This window comes from Aquila chrysaetos, chromosome 23 (genome assembly GCF_900496995.4).
Source record: "Aquila chrysaetos chrysaetos chromosome 23, bAquChr1.4, whole genome shotgun sequence".
NCBI lineage: Eukaryota > Metazoa > Chordata > Aves > Accipitriformes > Accipitridae > Aquila > Aquila chrysaetos.
Window position 1 is genome coordinate 20,835,958 of NC_044026.1, and position 16,957 is coordinate 20,852,914.

A 16,957-nucleotide genomic window follows, 5' to 3' on the forward strand; every position below is an offset into this window, starting at 1 on the left:
TACAGTGGACAGCAATTGTTAATAGGCCAACATTAGCTTTCTCCTTCTCCAATAAATGTGTCGGGTTGGAATGCAAGTGTTCAGTCCCAGTGTCAGCTTTATGGCCCAAGAGACGTAAGCTATTGAAAGCACAACTGCTTTCTCAGTCCACTTGCATTGGCTGCCTAACTTTCTTCTTGATCGATCTCTTCCCTTGATGACCCTGCCGAGGCTTGTTATTTTCTGTGCTGTCTCTGTTCTGATGTCCATGTACTGGTTGTGCTCAGGCCAGCGGGTCTGTGGCAGAGATATATTTGTAAGAGGGCTATGCAACAGCTTTGGTGTCTGCAAGCAATGGGCAGGGATAGCCACAGCTTGGAGCTTTCCTCAGGTGGTGCATGTGCACGCATGTGGTTTTGTGTGTGATTACTATTGTTTGCTTAATTTGAATAAGAAATTACCACAACTGTCTATGAAAATGTTTGCCTACCAGGCAGCATAGATTATGCTGAGAGCCAGACTCCTTGTTTTTCCAGGAGGTAAACCCCTTTAAAATCTTCCAGCAGTATTCTCTTCTTCATGGTCCAGTGGCCTGTGATGCTATTTATTATAGTGTGATACTGCTTTCAGGTAGGGGATGTGAATTTGTTTTGTGTTCCTAGCATCCTCTGTACCCTGGCAGTGGCTGGAGGTGCTCAAGAGGCACTACCCTTGAAATGATGACTCCTCCCATGTTTTGTCTTTTTTTGCTACTGGATTCCCAGCTGATTAAGGCTGGTATCAGTGGAGATGGGGCTTGTTGAGCTGGACATGGTACGGTAGCAGAATGTGCAAGGGAGTATAAAGGGAACAAGAACAAGATGAATGCATGTCAGAGAAGGAAATTTTTTTGTAGACATTTGCCAGTGAGGTGAAAGCAAGCAGTATTATGAGGAGCCTGAGAACAACAGCAGCAAAAGTCAGCTAAGGCAAAATAAATGCTTAAGAACGTTCAAGCAGCAAAAAAAAGGTGCTGGAAAAACATCAAGGATGTGACTGATATAAGGTTGTTGACTTCCGAAGAACAGTGTCACAACTAGTTGTCTGGACTGGTACCTACATACTAGTGATTGTTCCACCTGCCCATCCAAGCTCTGCCCATGTGCAGTCTAATGTAAGGGCTTCCCCAGGACGCCAGTCTGTGTAGAGACTGAAAATCTGAAAATATTAATAATCCCCCAAAGCAAAACCCTACCAAAACACTTGACTGCAAACACGGCTTTCCCCTTTGAGAGCAGATAAGGGGGAGAATGAAGCACATGTACCAGATGGCAGGCATGCCGCTGGGTGCATTCTTGGAGGGAGTTCAGGTATTCTGCCAATGGAGTAGGGCTGGAAGTTGTGGGGAAGTGGGGTAGTGCAGAAAAGATGTGAAAGACAGCCAGTACTTTTGATGATGGATGTTTGTCCTTCCGTACCAGTCAAAGCTCTGTCTTTAGGGTTTTGATATTTTGGGGAAGAGATTTTTTCCTGTGTGGAGGAGGAGCAGATGACTTTGACAGCTGCTTAAAGTGGAGCATGCATTAATTTTTAAAATGTTGTAGAATTCATTATTTTTAGTCTATTTTTTAAAAAATGTTGTGCCCACAGATACACTGAAGTAGTTGTGTTGATCATAGATGGTGAATTACCAGAAGATGACAAAATCTAGTGTCTCTCATCTGCTGAAACTCATTGATACTTGTGTCACTGGAATTGAGGCTAGGAGAAGGAAAGGGAAAAAAAAATATATACTGTACAACTTGTTAATGAGATGGGATTTTCTGATGGGGAAAATTCACAGGGTATGAAGGAGGGAAAGCAAGCTTCCTTTTCATATTATTCATCTATTCACTACATTAAATTGTTTAGGAGAGGTTGTTGGTGGTGACAGCACAGACCCTTTCTTGTTCTCTCCGTCTCTGTGTCTCCCCCTGCCTTGTCACACCCGAAACACTACGTTCCCATGTGCTGTTTGTCCTTGCCTCCAAGGAGACCGGTTTTTCCTGATAGAAGAGAAAAGAGGATTCCCTGCTGTGCACGCATTTGTGCTCAGGAATGACCATGCCGAGCAGACATGTGCCTGTGTAGGCACAATTCATTCAGAAATACTGTTCTGAATCGGGATTTTTTAAAAGTATTTACTCCCATCCTTCGTGCAGCTCAGCAGTGACTCAAGCAGGATACCACTTGCAGCACAGAAACTGCGGTTCCAGGAGATCTCTTGGAAGATGACTGATAATTGAGCAAAACACAGAGAGAGAGAGAACCTTTCCTTTCCTCATGAGGAAGTTTCTAGGCTTCAGCATACGTTTGCTAGTACTGCAATGCCCTGAGGACATGCAGTATCTAGGAGTTAATGTGGAGTTGTATGGATTAATAACTGTACAGTTTTCTAATGTGGCAATGCGGGGAAAAAAAAAATCCTTAATGAGGATTATTGTCTTGCTTGTGTAAATATGTAGTTAGCTATACTTAAAATGCATACTATCAGCCTCTTTGGAATCATTGCATTCTCTCATGTAAATATGTATTTAGGGCATTTTTAAAATGCAGGGTTTTGCCCTGATTATGTAAATATGCTTGTACACTAAAAATGGCAATTTCTTCTTCACCCCCCTCGCTTTTTTCTTTTTTAGAATATGTAAGTGAATTTCATGCTTAAGAAAGTGAGGAAGTACTAGCACAGAATGGCTAAGAATATTTAGGGCAGGCCCTATGCAGTCATTGTCTAAGAGTCTGTCAGTCCATCTAATATAGCTATCTCCGTATTCCAGTCCTTGTTTTTTCCTGAGCCTGTTCATTAAGACTGTCAAAACTACCAGACTGGAAATTACTAGGCTGGCATTTTGGGCACAATTGACACATTTTCTGTACCTCATGAACTGGAATACAATGCTGCTTTATAGAAATGCAATGTTCTTCTAATGACAGTACAGATAGTAACCATAAATTTCACTCCTTTACATCAGCAGAGAACTTGGGTTCCTTTACCTTGTCTTGACTCCTCTTAATCCTTTTTTTCAATATTATCCTGAGACAGTTCATTCCACTGATTAATCGTATCAGTCAAATTGCAAGAATGGAAGGAACCAGTTTTGACACCTGGGTGGAAATAATTTCATTTTTCTTAGCTGTCTAAAAGTGTCTAAGATGTCCTCTAGAGATAGTGGAGAAATACCAGTACCTCTGAAGAGTGAACCAGCACATCCTAAAATAGGTGGGATGAACTCTGCTGGGGCGGTGCATGTTTCCCTTGGCTATGGAAAGAACCTAGGCCGAACTTTCAGGCAGGTGAAATAAATCCCATGACTTCTGCTCACTCAGTTTTATGGTACCTAAACTCTGTACAGGAGCAAGGACTCCCCATGGCTGCTATATGGGGAGGATTCCTTTGGTGGTACACCCAAAGGTCCTGGTCTTTTGATGACCCAGACTAGGAATGACTTTAGATTGCAGAGTGTCTCCCCTGGTGGAGGGACACCCATGTACACCTGGGTTTCTTTCCTTCCTTCCTGCCTGCCTGCCTGCCTGCTTTAACCAGAACCTTGGAAGAGAGAGAAGTGGATGGTGAGTCAGGTGGAGCTCAGCTGGTCTGCCCACAGATGACTGAGTGCACTGTAGTTTGCTACACCAGTTGGTGACTTTGTAACCTGCCCTTACCTGAGAGGGACTTTTGGTATAGCACATCAGCTCTGTTTCAATGCTAACCAGATGATCCACAAGGAAAAAAATTAGGCACTCCTCCCATTCATCCCATAGCCTGCTCTGTGCGCCTGCATACTTCTTCAATTGTACTTGGCCCGGTCTCTGATTTGCCGTCTCCCTTTTGAACATATGGGTCTGTAGAGGGAGGGGAGAAATTTATGGAGAGAAGAGAAAAAGCAGAGTACAGGAAACTAAGAAAATGTTTATTAAAAAAAAAAGTGACAACCAAATTTTTTTTTTTTTTTTTAAAAAGAAAACCTACAATAATATGTTCTTTAGAGACAGGCTTTGCTGGCATGTTTATTCACTGGGGTTTTCCATCATCATTTCCATGTGGTGCATTCTGATTACTCACAGTTTTGTGGGTTTCTATCCAAGCCTCAGATAGCAAACATTTAATCTAGGGAACTCCCTTTCTGTTCTCTCCTCTTCCCAATAGTATGGAGTGAATTACTGTACAAGATATATAAGATTTTGTTTGCATGGTGAAGGGGAAGGAGGGACAACAGTTGACTGCATTTTGAGCCCTGCAGGCAGTTCTTTAGCTGGTGTAAATTGTCACAGCTTCAGTGACTTCAGCAGAGCTCTTAACAACATCCAGTGGCTGAGGATCTACCCCCTGGTTTTGGCTTGCTTTGTTGAAGGCCTGCTGGGAAGCCCAAATTAGCAGCTGGATGAGAGCGAGCAAGAGAGAGAAAGAACAAGAGCAATGCCACAAAATCTTTTTTGCCATTTTAAACAGAAGAGCATTGATGGAAATGCCTTCATCCTGGAACATTTAAATTTTTGTCATAGCTGTTGTCACTGAGACAAGCTATTCTGCAAAATGGGGCATACCCCATCCATGGACGGATAGTATTTTAACTACATGCACAGGCAAGTTTTTGTTTAAAATAAGAGAATGGTGGGCGATGAAGATGCTTCCTTTTAATTTGTTGTTTCTGATAGGTTGCAGACTGGCAATTATCCCCACAAAGCTGTGAGCACTGTCTTTCATGAACAAATTAATGCATATTTGAAAAACCCTAGAAATAAGAAAACCAGTTGACCGATAGAAGAATCTTTCTGTTGGCTTTGGTGGCCCTTGGATGAGGTTAGAAGAATCTTTTTCTAGGCAGAACATTCAGGGTGATAACTTCCTTGCTTCAAAAGAGAAAAATTGTGGTTGCCATGGGAGTAAGGACCATTCCATTTGAATACCAGCTCTGCTAATGTCCTTGGAAATGTGCCCTTCAGCCAGCGCACGTCCTTGCTTTACTGCACTGATGGGCTTATTTCTGGTAGCTTGAGTTGAGATACCAGCTGGGAATTCAAGCTCATTTTCGTATTCAGGTACGTTTCTTCAGAAAATTTAAATCTAATTACCACAGAGATTTTCATCCTGGGAAAAAGCCTCCTCTTAACACCCTTCCACCCAAAACAGGAAATGGAGTATCTAGACTGGTTGGTACGTAGACTGGTTATTGGTTGGTAAATCCTGCAATTTGCAGGATATATATTTTGTGATAATAATATACCCATGTATAGATTTAAAATGCTACATTTAGATGCCTTTTTGAGTCCCTGTGGAACAGTTCATCAATGGATTATGGGAATCATTAGTTAATTTATTAGTGGGAACACTGCTGTAGTAGTGGTGAGCTGGACAGAAGGCTTGGTAGACTGTCTTCAGCTTTATTCTTGTAAAGTATCATTACAGTGTAGGGCTCAACATGTAAAATTCCTGGCCTGCAATAACTATGGGTGACCCAAATCTCTAAAAGCTAGCACAGTATTTCTCCAAAAGGAAAGGAAAATGTTTTAAAGGGAGAGGGGTAACAAGAGAACCCAGAGAAGAGAAAGTATGGATAAAACATGTTGTGGGGACTAACTGCAGCTACTCCTCAGAGAGCAGGAGAGCAGTGAGAAATGCGAGTTTTCCGCAGCAATTTGGGGAACATTGTGCTACCTCTACAATGTGTGGGTAATCCCCCCATGGCAGGGGGTTGGACTAGGTGATTTTAAAGGTCCCTTCCGACCCAAACCGTTCTATGATTCTATGACATTCACTTGCCACCTGGGTCTGGACAGGGTTTTCTGCCATGTGAGTATCCCTGCTGTAAACAGGTCTTGTGCAAGAAATGTTAGCTGAGTGTCAGATTAACTAAATTGATATGTTAGCTAAAATATCATGTCAGATAAACACAGCGAATCCACATTCTAGCTGTTATTGCACGTAGTATTCACACTGATCTGGTTGGTAGGTGCTGATTGCCCATCTGTGTTACCTGCTGGAGAATATTTTTTTGGAATAATGCCATTGTATTTGAAGTAAAATCCAAAGATGTGGCTAATGGCTGCTAACAGGTGTCTGTAAAATCTAGGAATTGAGCCAGCCTTTATAAAATTGGGAGCCAACCTAATTTGCACCAAACTGTTACAGAAATCTTGAGCTAGATTATTTAACTTTTGGATTTAAGCATTGGTTTTATGTTCAATCATTGCTCAATGATTTCAGCTGGAACTGAGGGAGAAGTTCATCACACAGTATTTCTCATTTGGGTAAAAGATAGTAGTCCTGGGAGTGTACTAGAAAGAAGCAATTCCCATGAAACCCCCAAGGATATTGTGTGCTTGCAGCTGGAGGGAAGAGTGCCAGAAGGCATTAAGCAACTGCCAGAAATTTCAGGAGCTGATAGAGACTTCAAGAAGAGGAGAACTTCAAAATGTTTGATCTCATTTGGACAGACTCCAAATTGTAATGCTTACCTGAGCTGATCCTCCCCATCTTCCCTCATCATTGATAGAAAATTACTTTTAAAAGCCAGTTTCATGGAAGAGCTTGTTAGAAGAAATCTAGTTGGTTGTAGGTTCAATTCCAGCCAGACTAAGTATAGCTGAAGTCCCAGAGCCTGCAGTCTCCTATCAGTTAGGTCTGTCCCAACCACAAGAGATACCAAGTGCAGGAGGAAAGTGGACTGTGAAAGTGAACTTGCTGAGTCTGCCCTTTAGTGAGATGGGAAATAAGCACATCACTGGAAGTTGTTGGAAGGCCACTTCTTTCCAACTCTAATCAGAGCAGTAAAAGCATTTTGAATATTGCACAAACACAGTGGAAAAAAAGTTTCTTCTGGAGAAACTTCAGACAGTTGGCTCTCAGTAGGTCTCTGACTGATTGACGAAGCAAATATGTGTGCAGTGGGCATCTGACTGGGAATGACAAGTTTTCTCTTTCAAATTATAGCCACGAGGGTGATGTCAGGCTATAATAAGGCATGCAGACATGCTGGGTCAGATTTTGTGGCTTCCAAAATGTAGAACGAAGGATGCAAACATGAAGGGCAATGTACTCCGCTGGAATTTTTATTCCAGAAACAAAGACGTGCTACTTTGCCAGTATCCTAAATGCAATCGCATAGACATGAGACCTTTCAGGTTTAGGCAGCATTATCTTAAATCCCATTTGAAATGTTTTGCTGATTGTTTCTTTTACTGTTTTCCCCCAGAAGATTAACTTGTGTTCGGGTCTTCATAAGACACTTCCGTAAAGCTGCTAATTGCAGAACTGAGGAAAATGGGTCACATGATACACTCAGCACTTCCCTAATTAATACACAACAGCACATGCTCATGTCAAACTGGCTGCAAATTCAGCTCTAGCTGACCGAACAACAATGACAGAACCTACTGTAATAAGCCAATACTAGTAAAGAAAGTGAAACGGCCTGTTAAAATCCCAAATGGGTGGTGAAAGTTCTACATCATCCAGACCTTTTAATGTAATTGTGTAATGGCACAGACTGGCACTCAGCCTACCAGCATCCATTTAATTAGTAAATAAAACGCTCTGAAGGCCTTGGCTATATCATGACACACTTACAAATCCAGCTGAAGGTTCTTGACTACATGCAATAAACCCAACAAAAACTTTATGGTTGATGGTAAAAATCATCATGTGAAAGCACATGGTAAGATGTATTTCTTTTATTTATAACACATGGTTTAGATACCATTTCTGATGCTTCTCTGTATATTTAAAGAACCTTTAATTTCTCTGTATTGCTTTTGAGCCATTTGGAGCTTTCTGTCTTATGCTGTCCACTTGTCAGTGTGTGACTGATAAAGAAGGCTCCTTGGGCAGCTGTGCTGTCCTATGGGTTATGCAGTTCACAAAATGGAGCTTCTGTTGACAGCTTTGTAAAGCTGCAGAGGGGTCGTCTGAAATGCTTTTTGTGATGAATTCTGACAAAAAGAGTTGGCTGGAGGATATTGCCAGCCCAGCACTTGTTACTGTAACTAATCAAAATGGTGGGTTTTCTGCAATGTTTAGGCCTGTGTTTTCTTTTTGTCTTTAAAAAATTTATTTGACCTCTGTGAAAATCCTATTGTGAATTTAGAAGATATTTTGCCTCAAACCTCAAATAAGTTTTACACTATGTTCTTCTGAGCCATAAGCGAACTGTTTTATTTTCCTTTCCTCAAAAATGCTGACCTGGAATAAATGGCTCACCACTCTTTTGTCCGCGATATAATTAATCTGCATTTTCCCCTCAGTACCCTGCTGTGCGTTTACTTTTACAGTGCAGTTTCCCGCCACGCTTTCTGTAGCATTAGTGATACAGAAGGTCAGCGTGACCGTCCCTCCCGGCTTCCCCCCAGGGCAGCACAGTAGCTGGAGCATGAGCTGGTGGAGGCTTCAGCCCAGTTCCAGGCAGGGAGTCACCCCACTTGCCAGTGGCTGCAGTACTTGATTTTCTGCTAGAGAGATCCTTGGGCACCATGTCTCTATGGAAATGGCATTTCTATGACTTGGGAGATGTTCCACTTGAGGACAAATGTTTTTAGCTGTAGAAAAGCAAGCTTAGTGTTACTCCTAGGATTAGTAGCATCCTTTTGTGACAGTTATGGTGGGTTACTCTGCCAGCCCTGGGAACCCTCACACCCTTTCCATGGGGAGCTTGATGACAGCATGTTCTTCTGATTCTGTGTGATCTATACATTTAAGATTTTATGGTAGAGTTGGAAAGACTGGTTGTCATAGGATCACAGAATGGTTGAAGTTAGAAGGGACCTCTGGAGGTCATCTTGTCCAATTCTCCCTGCTCAAGCAGGGCCACCTAGAGCCAGTTGCCAAGACTGTGTCCAGATGGCTTTTGAATATCTCCAAGGATGGAGACTTACCAACCTCTCTTTCATTTAAGTCATATTTAAGGGCTATGATTTGAGAGGCAGATTTGCCCGGAATGGAGTGTGAGGGAAGGTGGAAGGAAGAGGCCACCCAGTCTTTCCGCATGCTGACGGCTTTGCACCCTAGACCTGTGGATGGAGCACTGGGCTTGCTGCCCAGCAGTGGCACAGCAGACCCTACCCAAGGAAGCCCTAGGGAAAGTTAGAAACTAGTTTCAGAGGCTGTGACTACGTTATCAAGTAGTAAGTACACTGCAAGGGGAGAGGGCCGGATGGTGTTCACACCGTATACATTTTGGGATTTTACTGTGGACTAACTCTAGTTTGGTACCAGGGAGCTCAATGTCCATTAGTAGTTGGAGAACACTGGGTGCACTCTTGCGGCGCACCTTCCAATTTAATTTCAAGGTAAAAAAACATCCAGTTCAAAATCTCCCACTCTGTGATGTGACCCAAAATCTGAGATTTTGTGAGAATGATTGGTAGATTTGCTTCCAAACCATACACTTGATGTGAGCTAAATCAATAATGTAGATGCACCCAGAGAGGACAGCATAATTTTTAGATGTGTTAGGAGACAAGAGCAGAGAGAGTAGCCACAGACATTGCCTAAGTTTTCCCTTCTGCACACGATCATCCTTTTGGTTTTGGGGTGGGTTTTTTTCAGTTTCTGAGAGGTTATGATCATCCGAAAGTGCAGAGGTCAAAATGCTGGTTGCTTGGGAGGAATGTTCCTAGGAGTCTGACTGCTGTAAATTAAAACTATGTCACCATTGTAGAGCAAGGAATTCTCAAACAGGCTGTTAAAATAGGCACAAGGCATTAGTAAAACAAATCTGAATTGAGGCCATGCTGTTTGTAGCATGCTCCTTCAGACTCACCATTGTGGTGTACAGGCCTTGAAGAATCTCACTGTCAGATAACCACCACATGCTGTGTATTGTATATAACTGGAGCGGAAGAAAAATGAGACAGGCACACCCTTTGTGACTTTCATTTCTTAAAAAAATATTTCTCCTCACTCTTGGTAATAAAAACTTAGAAGTTTGAGGTTTGAATCTGCTTATTATTGTAGGGTTGCTGACTTCTTAATTTTTTTAAGACACGTAAATAGTTTCATATATATATATATACACCATGTTTCTATAACATATATACTGTATATACTTATAGATAGATAGATAGATACTATAGACAGGATTGACTCATTCTAAAGTGGTTAACAGAAGGCAGACTGCTTCAGCTTCTCTTTGCTGTCTGGGCTTGACAAAGCACTTCTTAGAAATTTTCTCTTCTCTCTCTAGCTTAGGTCCTTCTGTGTCTTCTGTTATATGATATGTAGTCAAGTAACAGTCTTCAATTGCTCCTTGTGACTTGCCATAAGGAATTAGGGAAGGATCTGTCCAAACGCAGAACTGAACCTAGATCTCAAGTCCTCTGAACACTGAACCAGTGCTTGTGTTCTTCTGGTAGGCAAAATGGGAGTTTTATAGTTGGCCAGTAAGAGAGACTCTGAATTGCTGTTTTATCTGGAAGCTGATCTTTACTGCAGGGCTGAGAATCAGACAACTGCAGCATTTCTTCCTTTGAGACTGAACTTCTGCCCACAGACCAGGGAAAGCTCAGCTGCCTTCTCAGTCCTGCACTTCATTTGGGCACTTGCTTACATGTTACGTAGTTCTTCAGCTCTTCCCAATAGAGCTGGTGTACCGTTCCTGATAATAATCTGGCAACTTTGGCATAAATGATTCCCCACATGGGAGAAGAAGAAACCACAAAAGCAAGAGCCCAGAGGAATAGAAGCAAGGCAGAAGAATGAACAATGAGGCTTGGACACAGATTGTTAGCTCTGAGGTTTGTATTGATTTAGTGTCTTTAATTTTTAATTTCGAAGTGATTGTACTAATGTGTGAGCTAAAAGGGGAGGATAGAGGCAGACTGAGAAAGCAAGAAAAGCAGGAAGGATGGTGTAGCGAAGTGGAAGTATTGCCAAGTACGAGCGGAGACTGGGCTCCCAGAGTTCATGAAGAGCCTTCCTCTTGCTGCCATGGGGGCGTGGATTTCAGCCACAGTGTTTAAGGAGGATTCAGGAACAATGGCAAAAGTTGACACAACTTAGAGAGTCTGCTTTTTTTTTTTTGTCTTTCTCAAGCTGTTTGACACTGTTAAAAGATACAGTGGGAATATGCTTACCTAGGGTTTGCCACTGCAGTATTTTAACTCACATGAGAAGAGCAGTCTCTTGATTGTTGAATCCCACTGGACAGTAAATTAACTAAAAGTTAGTTAATAAAATCAACAAATAATAGTTAATAAAATCACCATTTGTGTGGCAAGCTGCCATTTAAAAATACTCATTGGAGCTGTCTATCATTGCTGGGTTTAATCCATCTGAATTCTGAACATGTTGGCTCTCTTGGGATGCTGAATGGCCTTTTTCCTGGTGTTCTGAATCCCCTGCAGACTATGAGCATATCTAACTCACTCTATGGGTGTCTAATGTCTGGGCAGGCCTCTTCTCTGTGCTGTTTCGAGTATTGCCTGGGCAGCAGAACTGAAGGGGTAGCCCATTGAGTTGTGAGGATATATTACTCTACATAGTGTGTGTATCATAGAATAAAATAAAATTTAATCTATTTCTGCCTACATGTAGATACTGTGCAGCACTAATATACACTGACAACTAGTTCTGGCTTTTTAGCCACGTCAGACGCAAGCTTGATTTTGTTCTATGAAAACCAGGGTGAGTTTCACCATTGCTTTTAATGAGCAAAAGGCAGATCAATGACAAGTGAAAGTGCAACATTGGCTCTGAACAACTCAGGCTGTTTTTGTGTCACTGTTCTAGTCCAGTAGTGTATTGCCAGAGTTTAGTCTTAGACCCACCAGAATGGTTGGGGTGTTTTAGGAACAACTGCCTTCTCAGGGCCTAGTCTTAATTAAATCAGAATCTTAACTAAAGCAGATTCATCACTGAATTATGGGGCTTACACCACTGTATCTCAGGGTAGCATCACTAGAGTGACAGAAATGGTAATGGAGCAGGATTCAGCCCTATGCTGCTTTTAAGTAGTTTTGCAGTTTGCTTGTCAATCTGATTGTACAGCAGCCTACATGTAGAGCAGTCTATTTTCTCCAGTGCTTTAACAGAGCCACACTAATTATGATGGGATCCTCTTGGGTGTCTATTAGCATTAATTATGGGATTGCAACTTGCAGATGAATAATCTTCTGTCTTCAGCAGACCCTGAGCAGAGTTATTAGGTACATGGAAGGTAAAAAGCAAAGGAGAGATCTGGAAACATGAATTTTTCAGCATGGAGATAGTCAGTCACTGACCCTGTTGTTTTCCTATCTGTTGTCATGCTAAGAGGTGATAAAAGGTGAATTATTTTAATTTTAGTTTTAGCAGCAGATCCACATCTTCCTTTTAAAAAGCACTCAATCCTAGAAACAGTCAATTAGCCTTGCTGAAAAGGTACACTTCCAAACAGATGCTCTTGCCAATAATGTTCATCTGATAAACCTGATTATTTCATCCCTGCTGGTGGCTGGCAGTGGGGAGGAGAAGAAGGATGCTGAAGGGTGAAGGAGATTTTGGCATAAGGAGGACATGAATATGTGCTGAGATGATTTCTTTAGTATTTCTCCTGAGTCTGTCCCCTTTCACTGTGCTTCTTCCCTTGCCCTACTAAGGTTATACCTAACGGTAAAGAGCTGGGCTCATTTATCATACCTGGCACCTGGTGATTTCATAGGGCTGTGGCATCCTACCAGTAACTCTAGCAAAATAATGCTGTTGCCTTCTACTGCATTGCTTGCAAGTATCTAGGTCATCGCATCCATGCAGTAAACCTTAGTGGGATTGTTCCTAGACGTGGTGTAAAGCGTGATTAGTATACTCATGGAGATCTCAGTGTGTGCTTGGTACATCTGTTTATCTTGCCCAGTGGAGTCTGTAGGCTCAGACTCTGCCTTGGGGAAATTCTCTGACAGCCTTGCCAGCTGGATGCATCACAGTTATCTTACCCTCAACCTCAGGAAAATAAAACCTTCTTGCTGGGCCTGTGGTGCCATGGTTAAGAGCAGGGCCTCTTTTCCTTTGTGGCATCCTTGAAGAGTATCAATCATGTCTTAACTTTCGACCTTTCCTTCTGGGTAGCAAGCTGTGTAGTATGTACAGTAAGAAAGTGAATTGTTTTTTGTTTCAGTAAGGGTGTCTACGCGTGCTGCACCCCAGCTTACCCTATGCTGACCTTGCAAAAACAGCATTTGAAGCATTGTTTATACAGCTTCCTTTTAGCGGGTCCTCGGCAATGCTGCCCACATCTTGCAGCAGGGATATGATAGCACATTAGGTGGTTTGTATGACCTATGAAACTAGACTGACTTTGAGGTCCAGCTTCAGCTTCTTCCACCCTTGGTGATGCAGACCCCTCTAAATTTGAATACTGACTGGTTGGGAACCCACTGGACAGCCATACTTTGCCATTGGTACCTGTTAAACAGATACCAAGTAGTGGTTTTACTGAGCAGGTCATAACATGTAGAGCAACCATTCCTGTTGGCTGTGTCGCTCCTTTCATACTGTGAAACATTCAAAATCCATCTCATTTTATGTGAGGCTTTTTTTCAGTTTTACAATTTATTACTTTACCTTATCTCCCCTTCCTCACCCTATCCTTTCAGATCCTGTCAGTTAATTGGATTTGTTGCCCATTTTAAAGGGTATTCTGTTATTTGAATTTGTTCTACTTGGAGAAAATAGCTTAATCAAATAAGAAGCACTTGAGTGCCTGAAAGCTTGTCCATTTTTTCTAAGTCTGGTCTGTGGGACTAATTAACATTGCTGTTTCAAGCTGCTCAGCAGCACAGGCAAAAATGATTTTTGCTGCTTTAAAAGTAAAGCCTTGTGGCAAAAAGGGGGCCAAAGCTGGGTGAAGAGTTGAGATGGGGAGATCAGCAGATCTGCTACCCCTGTGGAGCCTGAAGGGCTGAAAGCAGCAACTCCACCAGTGGGAGCAGATGCTTCCTGCTCCCTTCTTTAGAAATACCTTACCCATTTGCCCCTTGCTTTTCTGAAGCAGCAGCCAACCTGCCTTGCCAGGGCTCTGGCATGAGCAAGGTCAGTAGAAGGACCAGGGCCATTTCACTTCTGCAAGCAGTCTGTTGCCCTAGGAGACCATCCACTTTGCCTCGGTCCGGGGCCGGCCTCCATCTATGAAAAGAAATTACTTCTCCTTGTAAGCCTTACCTCTTTTGTATCTCAGCTACAGGAGCAAACTTAATCAACACTGAAGAGACTAGCTGAGAGCAGTTATCAGCCAGAATTGATCTAACAGAGAGCGAGAAAATTATAATCAGTACTTTAGGATCATTTGAGGCAAATTCTCTAGGTAGGTGGTCATGCCAAAGAGTAGCCTTTGAAAAAAGCAGGTTGTTTTATTGATGCCCCATGTCTTGAATATATTCTGAGGATTGAGGGTTAATATTCTGGGCGTAATAAAGCTCAGAAAACAATATAGTTTGTTATTTGTTCAGCTTCAGAGAGATTTTTGTCTCTAGTAAAAAGAAAAGGGGGGTGTGTGTATTACATGTGTTGCATGGCATGCACTCAGTGCTGTAATGATGGTTAAAAATTCTTTGGCCTTGGAAAACAGCCTGAGGCATGCCGTGTTCAACTTCTAGCTGAACTACGGCTTCTATATGAATGGCATGGCTGTATCTCGACTGTTATTGATTTTCTCAGGATTACTCCAGTGAGGCAAGTGAACAAACTTGGCTTTCTTATTAGATGCTCAGCAGTAAGCAGTACGCAAAATACCAGTTTTCAAAGTAGTTTGTTTATCCTAATACTTTCTAATACTTGTGGAGCCATAGAAGAACCAATGGCAGTACATGCTAAACCACTCAAATCCTGGGCCCCAGGCAGTGGACAAATGGCTCAGACCTTTGGGATGGCATCTGGGAAGAGTTAGAATTAACCAGTGCTTTCCAGCACTTGCACAACCAACTGATTCAAGAGACACGACACTAAAAATACTTTCAACTTTTAAGAGTGGAAGGTTCATCCTAAACATAGGCTTCTAGTTTGATATCCTAGCATTTATATGGCACATTGAATCAGTTGATCTAATTTTTTAACCACAGGGCTCTTAGAGGCAGTTGGAAGATGCTCTGCACTTGGAAAACTCTGTTATTGCCCTGATGCAGCTGCCTTGCTATGAACGTAGGTGTATGTCTTATGGTGTGTCTTGTTTGCGAAGTTTGGCTTAAATCAGGCTGGCAATTCACATACTCCTGTCTCTGTTCCCAGTGTTGTAGTGTTGACACTGACATTTTAGACTCATCTAACTCACATCACGCTGGAGAAAGCCAAAAGATGCTCTGGGCTAGCAAGTGAAATCCAAATGAATCTCCGTTTCCATACACATCGTATGCCTGCAATGGTACCGTTAAGGTTAATGTCTTCCCAGGGTGTTTGAGAAACCCAACTAGAATGGTGCTTCATGTTTTTTTTCTTTAAAAGGGCTGAATACAGTAACGTTTTAGAGCTTTTTCCCCCCTCTTCTCTCTCTTCTTTAGGCAGTGTGAATAAAGTGAGAGACAAAAAAGCTCTATCTGCTGTAAACTGTGATCTAAAAACTGAGGGGGCTGATGTGGATGGCTGCTGGCAGCGTGTTATAAATGTCATTTCTGTGCTGGAGTTATTCCAGGAGTGAGGGTGCTGCTAGTGCCGTCCTGCCGTTAGTCAACAGCCATGATTGTAACATGCTAAAAAAATATAGGGACTCACAAGTGGGTGACAGGAGATGAGAATTAGTGAGGAATTTCACCCACTGGCTGCTCGTCCCATCACCTGGTCTTTGGTTGGCGTTTGGGTTGAATTAGCTTGTGTTTTGTGTACCTCACTACCAAAGGAGGGTTTCCTCAAACGAGGGTCCCACTTCAAACCCCTTCCAGAGGTGGTGGGGGAAGGAGGGCTGGCCCAGGTGGGCACGCAGGACCCCAGTGGCTGGAACCTGGGCACAGGTCTCTTTCTGCCCACCTCCCTGGGCTCCACTTGCCAGAGGTGCCATCAGAGCGCTCTCGGCTGTCACTGTAAAGCTCAGCCTAGCTTTGAACCTTTATTTCCTTTCACTAGGAGTAGTTGTAGCGTGATATTAATCTGGATGCTCAGGCGGTAGAAGCTGGCATCTTCCCACTGAGGTGGCATGAGCTACACTGGTAAAGGCCCAGCCAAGAGCATCCAGTTTGTATAGACCTGGAAATTTATTCACAAGTTGGTAAAATAGGGCTATATCAAGTCTGAGGTTGGATTTCCAAGTCCTTTGGCCACAGATGAGATTCACAACTTCCTTTGTTATGGATGTAAACTCATACTGTGCAACACAGCAATTCCTTTCTTGCACGACGTCAGCATGTGGACAGTGGTGTTAGGTGGGATGCTCAGTACAAGTGAAACCACAGACATTGTGAAAAGTTAAGAAACACAGAAGATCATTTCTTCTTGTTTCAAACCCGTTATCTACAGTCATTGCATATGTGTATTATGCTTTCATTGTGGCTTTCAAAACTGTTCATTGAGGAGAAAAGAACATTTATGTTGAATGTGTTTCTCTTTCCTGTCTCAGGTTATACTTTAGTTAGGCCTAGACAGGATTCAGTCAGATTATAAATAGATGAGAAAGGAGATGAGCAAGGAATGAGATCTGTAACTGCATGAGCAAGAGAATGGGACCCATAACTGTGGAATGAAGCTGGCCCTGCACTCTCAGAAATTTCCCAGCATATTTTTTCCAGTTGAAAGTGCTGACATCCTAAAAATTGAAAAGTCTCTCCAATATTTGTTAATTGCAATTTAATTTTATTGGATAGAATAAATCTGAAGTGTTCCAGTAAATTTTAAAAATTTCATTCTAAACTTCTTCTTACCGAATGGTTTCATTTTCCTGTTGGAAATAATTTTCCTTTCAGCAGAAACATTTCTCTACAGTAATGCAATATAAGATAATATAAGATAATGCAACCTGAACAAAGCGTTTCCACTGTTGTTGAAATGAGAACAGGATTTTGATCAGAAGTA

General features: G+C 42.2%; 1 protein-coding gene across 3 annotated transcripts in view; it reads left to right on the forward strand.

The window, feature by feature from the left end:
- The window catches only part of NHS (NHS actin remodeling regulator), a 268,302-nt gene that overhangs the window by 149,103 nt on the left and 102,242 nt on the right, over nt 1-16,957 (forward strand). The window lies entirely within an intron of this gene.